The sequence below is a fragment of the Mercenaria mercenaria genome, chromosome 4, assembly GCF_021730395.1.
Source record: "Mercenaria mercenaria strain notata chromosome 4, MADL_Memer_1, whole genome shotgun sequence".
Taxonomy (NCBI): Eukaryota; Metazoa; Mollusca; class Bivalvia; order Venerida; family Veneridae; genus Mercenaria; species Mercenaria mercenaria.
In genome coordinates this window covers 9080848-9088590 of record NC_069364.1, presented here as the reverse complement: position 1 = coordinate 9088590, position 7743 = coordinate 9080848, and the positions used below count along the sequence as shown (strand labels likewise).

Here is a 7743-nt window from a genome sequence, read left to right as displayed (position 1 = left end):
GATCTTGACCTTTGAAATAGAACCTGGGCTTGCGCATGACACTCCGTCTCACTGAGGTTAACATTCATACCATATATAAACAAGATTGCTCCATGCATGTCCAAATTATGGTCGGACAAACAAATCCGGACGGACGCACGCACGCACATACACCCAATAGACATTTAAAACAACTATGTCTTCGCTTCCGCAAGCGGGCTCGACAATAACAAAACCAATGTGATAATCACATTATCTCTTAAAGTAACAGGCTTAGTCAAACACTGCTGTTCTCAAAATATATTTAGTTCCTAAATAAATCCTGAATTCCTATCCTTAAAAGTTTTTTTTTTATTAAAGTTCCCTTGTTCTTCTGTCTTTTTATATTTTCTGGTGTTTCTTTCTTGCTTTTCAAGTATACTGGATTTGTTGACCTTCCATTTTGTAGCTGCCTGCTCTCAAGAACTGAACCTGTAAAACAGAAATCAAATATTGTAAATTGATAAAAAGAGACCCCAACCAACTTTCATAAAGATCCCATGAAAAATGTGACCTATAGAGTGGTCACAAGCAAAAGTTTACCGACGCAGGGACGGACGACGGATGCCGCGCTATCACAAAAGCTCACCTTGTCACTTTGTGACAGGTGAGCTAAAAAATCAATATCTGAGAACCGCTTCCTGCGATAACACTCAAATGTAAATAAAATTGAACCATTCGTGATGTGATTTTTGGGAAATGTTACCTTGCATTTTGGGATGTTGGGGAAAAAATGCAATATTTTTGGATTGGGAAGTGGCCGAATATAGGCCTCTGTCATATAAGGATGAAAAGCCCTGCCGGCTAACAATTTCTGACAAGAAATCATTTTCAAAGTTTTTCTTTTCGGTGAGTTCTATATGGAATTAAATTCTTTGGGTAATTTTGAAAGAGGGCCACCCCATGATCATTCTGTGAAGTTTGGTGTAAATCTGCCCAGTGGTTCTGAAGAAGATTTTTACAAATTGTTGGCAAATGACGGACATCAACTCATGTTGTCACCCTGTGACAGGTGATCGAGCTAATAATTGTTTAAATTTGCATACATGTATTAAATTTTATGGTTTTGTCCAGAAATGCTTTATCATCAAGAAAATGAAATGGAGTCTTTACTAAGGACTAAAAAAAATTTTGTTTCCGGTAACATGCTAAAAAAAATTAGGGTAGGTAGGTCAGAAAAACTTTTTCCTTGGAATTTTTAAAATTATTTTTAGGGAGCCTTTTTGGAAATTATTTTTGTGTCAAAAACTGAATACAAATAGGGGGGTTATGCCTCTAGAGCATCAGTAAGTTGATTTATAACATCACTGTCCATGTTTAACGCATAAAAAGATGCAGTTTTGCAATTTTTTGTCAAAAAGTTGAAAAAAATGTTCTCAAAGACAAAGGCGGACGGACCGTCCATTTAGGGTCGGGCCAAAAATTTATGGTAGGTCAGGATACAGGAAACAGACAATTTTTTTATGCCTAATGTTCCTTGGTATTTGATTCTATGCACCGACTCGATTGCAAAAAATCTGTTCACACAAATACTAATTTTGTATACAGTATATCATGCCTTTGAATGATTGAAACTGCTTCCCATGGTGCACAGCTGCAAACTATATAATAAAGAAACAGAAAGATAGAAATACCTTATGAGCCGCAAGCAAGTGGTTTCAGTCTGTCAACAAGCACTTTGGAGCAGTACAACAATACTCTGTATAATAGACCAAGATGCCTGAAAATAGTGAAAGGTGAGCAAATTAAGAAAACATGGACAACCAGCTGTTTTGAAATTTCAAGGTCTAAGAGCTAACATCCTTTTTGCAGTTTATCAATTTTCATGCCAATAAGATGACCCCAATTATATCATTGGCATGGTGGGATAAATTTGTTAAATAAAACTTTTTTTAATGAAAATAAAACAGTAGCAAATTTTGTCAAAATGTATAATGGAACGAAGTAAATGCGGTTAAAAATTTCAGTTTTGAAAAAAGAAAAGTCACTGTATGAGTAGGTTTGTTTACACGACTGACCAGCCAGAACAGCCAAACATTCATAGCTGTCAAGGCTCCACAAAGGCCACGAGTGTGATAGGAGTTCGAAGGGAAGGTTTCCCTCGTGAGGGTCTGGAGGGCGATGATCCTTAAATGCCGGAAACGCCCTCACATAGAAAATTTAGACTTTTAACACACAATAGATCTGGTTTTGAATAGTCTCCCTCCATGTTTACTTTTTGTGATGTTTATTCATGCGGTAGAAATAACAGGTTGCACCCGGTGAATGTAAAAGCTGTATTATACGGTATAAAAACACTGTGTCAACGTCACCTTGCATGTTTGATTCAATAATTTTCTACGAAAAAAAAACAATTGATTGCTTTATTTCTTTAACATGCGTGTGACCTTGAATAGTAGGCGTGTGAGCGTGATGTAAGGCTGAAATGCGTGTGGCACATACGCAATTCGTGAGTCTTGACAGGTATGAACATTACGTACTTTAACCCAGTGAATTCCAGGTACCTTTTTGACTTGGTGGTCTATGACCTTCACTTTGCTCGGTATCATGAAAAGGCAAAAACAGACTGGTAAAGCAGCTAGAAGAATCTGTTCTGCCTTCCTCAGTTTAGTATGAACACAGGAGCCGACAAAATGCTACAATTGTTTATTGGTATCTGACGGTCATGATTCATAAACATATAACTTTAAACATATTTGAGTATGTGTGCAGTGTACAAAATTCAGATTTCAACTAACCATGCTGGCAACCAGATAGAAAATTTTCCAAGCCTGACACCAATTTCACATGCCCGAACTTAAAGCTGAATTTTGAACCATAAAACAACTGGTCTAGCTCATACCCTCAAAAACCTTCATCATATTGTTTGGGACATGCTCGACTGGGGACTCCTAGGAGAACAGGAACTGAATGCATCGGACCAAAAAGTAATGTGAGCGGCTTCAGTTTGCATTTGCAGAGCTCAAATTTAACTTTTTTGACCAACGTACTGCAAATTTTAGCATGTAGCTTTTTTTCTTGTTGCTTAATCTGAAATCTACTTGCAAATTTAGACTTTCATTTAAGAATATTAGAATATCCTAAAAAATCATGCTAGAACATCAATATTGTTTGCACGGTTTTCCTTGGTGTACAATTTTATGCGTTATAACTCAAAATGACCTTCAAAGTAATTCGGAACGCATCATTGATGGCGTAACTTAACTACTGGCTGAAACTACGGCAAGGCAAATTTTCGTACCTAATATTATAAATAGCAATTCAACTGTATACATGTACGAATTAGTAAGATAGCCTGCGTTCTAGATTTAATTATAAGATAGACCTCTACATTTCTTTATAATCAGTAATCCATTCAACAAAAAATGGCTAACCAAATAAGATGTTGTGTTTTCTGTTATCCTCAAATGAAAGCGAATCTACAAACATTAACAAAAACCGCAACAATTTTGACTATTATTTGTATTTACAAAATAGTGTGAAATTTTTATCTTAACTTGCATTCCATGAAATTGACTTGCATTTAGCGAGTCCAAAATTTGAGCCCTGTGATTTGTGAAACTTCACAGTAATTACATCTTCTGCATGATTATGGTTCTGACTAACTCTTTAAACTCTTGCATTTATGGAACAGTTTGAATTCAATTCCTTCATAATTCTGACCAACTAATCGAGCATGCTTCAGAACTCCAGATAAGGGGCTGTATTTTTGTAATTACGAACTTGTTAGGGATCAGATATGACTTTATTTTAAAATGTGGATGTATCAATACGAATTTATTTTAAAATGTGGTTGTATCAGTACGACATGTAAACAGTATTACATATATCCAAAGAAAGATCGAGCCGAATTGCATGTCTGCGCCAAGTTGCGCTTATCAACGCTATCTCGACTGTTGACAATTTGCACGGTGTCAAATGAGTGTGGAATATACGAAACAAACACCAATAGCATAATGTAATGCATTAACACATAATTTTTTGGACTTCAAAAATTATGCGTCATAAAAATCTGAAAAGGGGAAATAATTCTACCAAAACTGAAGGCAACCAAGTTATTTTTATTTTAATCTGTGTCATATGAACAGATGATCCAAGTTTGAAAGAAATATCTTTACTATTTTTCAAAAAATGTTAGTTTTTATGTCGAAAGCCCGATCGGGCAATGTTACCAGCCTGTTTAAAATCTATATTTTTTTCTATAAGCCGATCCGATTCCCTATAAATTATAATGCTATATTTAGGCCGAGCACAGCTTATCGGCAGAATCATAAGCTCAACTTAATTACTGTGTATCCTTGTCTGGTCAAAGTTCGTGGATACAAGAAACAACCATTTCATACTCGAATAAAATTAGCAAACAGCAACAAATTTATACTTACAATCAAATACTTAATCAATTTCCTTTTCAAAAGCATGCAAAACGCGTGAAAAATACCATAAACCTTGCAGAAATGTGCAGAACAAAATAGGCATGTCAATTAGTTTACTTACTTTCATTTTCGTTCAAGTTCGTGGATGACGTCATCAGTTTATGTGCTCACGAGATTTGTCAGTTAGGCTAAGGAAAAAAAGTTTGTTTTACATAGCATTTAACATCAACACAAAATATAGTCATTAATGATTTATTTACAGTTAATTATTTATAAATAAGATTTTTTTTCACAAGTCAGTGCCTATTCCTCATAGTCAACACAGTGAGGGCAGTAGAATTTCTGACCCTTAGTAACTTCAATTATGGGGCAACAATATTTCAGGTGTACCCAGTGTAAACAGGGCCTCCAGCCTTGTTTACCATCACACTGAGCCCACTCAACAAACTTAACAGACCTGTTTCTAGAGATTTCAATAGGCTGGCGTGCATTGCATACACAGCATGGCTCAGTGTCCATGTTGTCTGACTCAGAGTCAGATATTTCACATCTATATGGGCTTTCAGCAGACTTCTCAGTGGAAGGGCCTGGCTTTGGACTGGACTGTTTGTTCAAGAGTTTGATTTTCATTGATTTTTTTACTGACTTCTCCTTTGTTTGCATTTGGTCTGGCTTCCTTTTGTTCTGACTTAGTTCATGTTCTTTCATTTGCTCTATTACACTTTCTGTAGACATCTCTTTTCCTGACACTATTTTGCTCATAGTTTTTTCTTGTTTTCTCTGCTTTTCAGTTTCTGATTTCTTTCTCTTAAGTTCTTCTCTTTTTCTTTCATGAAGACACTACATTCCTTCATCTTTGTTAACTTCAGTACCCCCTTCCACTGTAGAAGCTTCACTAGCTTGACTACATTCTGCAGACTCCTGATAGACATCGGCTGGTAGAAGCTTGTCTTGAGGTATGGCAGCTTTATCCAGGGGAAATATACCCGTCTTCCTGAACCCAGACTGTAGATTTTCAGGGGATACTGCCTTAGTGTAGGCTTTGCACGCCAGCTCACACACATTGTACCGACAAATAGTGGCAGATGTTTCCCTTATTAACTTGTGGCACTGGATGTTATAGATTTTTGGAAGGGTCCAAAGCAGGCAACATCAAAGGGTTGAAGAATATGGGAGCAATGAGCAGGCAAGACAAAAATGACAATATTCTGTTCCAGAGCCCACTCTGCAAGCCCTACAGAAACATGCGACTTGTGACCATCCAACATAAGTAGAACAGGTTCGTTGGTGCGACCTGGAATGTACTTGATAAAATGATGTTCAATCCAGTGTCTGAAGATAGCACCATTAGACCAGCCGGTCTCGCTTACTGTTCCATCTGCACCAGCACATTTGCCCGCCAGTAAAGTCAGGATTCATGCGCTTTCCTGCAAATACAAATAAAGGGCGGAATGGCCACACCACTGGCACTACCGCAGCCCAAGACAGTGACTGTTTTGCTCTTTCCAGTTGTGACTGCAGGTGGATTAGCATGTACATGAACAATATGTGGTGGTTTATGGTCCAACGAGATACCCTTTTCGTCAATATTAAAAATGAGGTGGGGTTTGTCATGTAAATCATACTGGTCTAGTGTTCCCCTGAGATTGTCAAGTAAGTGTTCACATTATTTCTCATTTGCCATCTTTGCCCTCAGCTGTTCCAAACATTCTTGGTTTGTGTACTTTCACATCTGGCCATCTGTTTCTGAAACCTTCAAACCAAGCCAGAGTAAGCCGGTTGGATTGGTACGTTTACCTAATCTGATAGCATAGTCAGTGGCAATGTCAACTGTTTCTTGTTTGGTATATCCATACCCATACCCAGCATCGTTTTAAGATGGTCAACTATTTTAGACTCCTCATACAGAGAAAGAACAGGGGCCCTTCCAGTAGTCACACAATCTGGATCAATTTTAACCATGTATTCTGTCCCTAAGGGTCTGCTCAGGCACTCCAAAAATCTTAGCAGCTCTACACACTGAGGCATTTTCATCTTTATATATTTGTAGGCATTGGTGCATGGCAGTAGGTGAGTAGAGGCGGTATTTCTGCTTCAGAGGACGAGGATTTATCTAAAATTAAAAAAGAAGATTGTTATCTTTTTGGTAAAATGGGTAAGGTTTCTGGACTAATCAACACGTGATAAAATAACTTTGGCCTAAATGTAATGAAAACCCAAAATGAGGCTGTCAAGTTAAAAATGTAAACAAAGCGACGAGTTGATATCTGGGAAATAAAAATGTCATTCTAATGTATTTAAGGGAGTTACGAGTAAGGGGCCATTTGGGATTAGTAAATATAAGGTATTTCTGTATGCTTGGGCTTTTATTGGTGTTCTTACCTGTTTAAACCGCATATTTTGACTTTTTTTTTGGTTGTTGACAAAAGTTTGTTTACTTCCGGTTTTCCGTTGGTTAGTGCGCGCGTGCGCCAAAGCTGGAGTGTGACGTCATATGTAATGGGGAATCCACGAACTTGCACTATCCACGAACTTAGGCTAGACAACGATATACATGCAGTGAGCCTTAAGAAATAATAATCTAAAAGGCCCATTTCAAATTGATGAATAAATAAAAATGTAAAAATAAGGAATTTCTATGCTTTTTATGGGTGGGGTGTTTGTTTACATTATTATTATACAATGGAAAGTTAGTTACTCACGTTTCTAAAAATGTCAACAGGTCCAACCATGCACATGCTGTAATGGAGTGCCGTCCATATTCTATATAAAAGTAAAATAATTCCATTAATCAGTCATGCCTGCAAGTAAAATCACGGATTTCTTAATTCTAAAAATTCAATATAGGCTTAGTAACAAAGAAGTTGAAAGAAACTAAAGTACCGGAAAGGAATTAAATACGATCTGAAAAGCGACACAAAGGTCAATCTATTCTCTCATTCCCCGAGCTGAAGAACTCGTTGGAGAATGTTTTTGTTTCCTCAAATTTTCAAAATGTCGGCGCCAGTGTAACATGTATCCACTCTCACTCTAAATATAAAAATGTTCAAAATGTCGCCGTTTAAAAATGCTACTCAGTATTGAATAAAGCATGTTTGTATCACAAATTATATCAGTGTAGTCACGTTACCGGCTGATTAGCTTCTGACGCAACAAAATTAACAGCTTACTTTGAATATTCTTTCGAGTCGCAGACATCTTATTGTGCGGATATTGCGTTTCGCCTACTGATCTGACGGACGCTTATTAACATTAACGAGGCCGTGATATCCCGAATTTCATCGGGGTCGTCGCACGCCCATGGTCTAAACCGGAACTCCATATAGAGAATAATAGGTTAGTGCCGTAGATG

General features: G+C 37.2%; 1 long non-coding RNA gene across 1 annotated transcript; it reads right to left on the bottom strand.

Annotated features, from left to right (window-relative positions):
• Positions 1-239: 239 nt before the first annotated feature.
• Positions 240-7250, bottom strand: LOC128556193 (uncharacterized). Its single transcript, XR_008370482.1, has 3 exons — positions 7094-7250; positions 1653-1738; positions 240-450 (listed from the first exon to the last, which is right to left on the bottom strand). It is a non-coding gene; the product is annotated as an uncharacterized LOC128556193 (long non-coding RNA).
• Between the last annotated feature and the right edge of the window lie 493 nt (positions 7251-7743).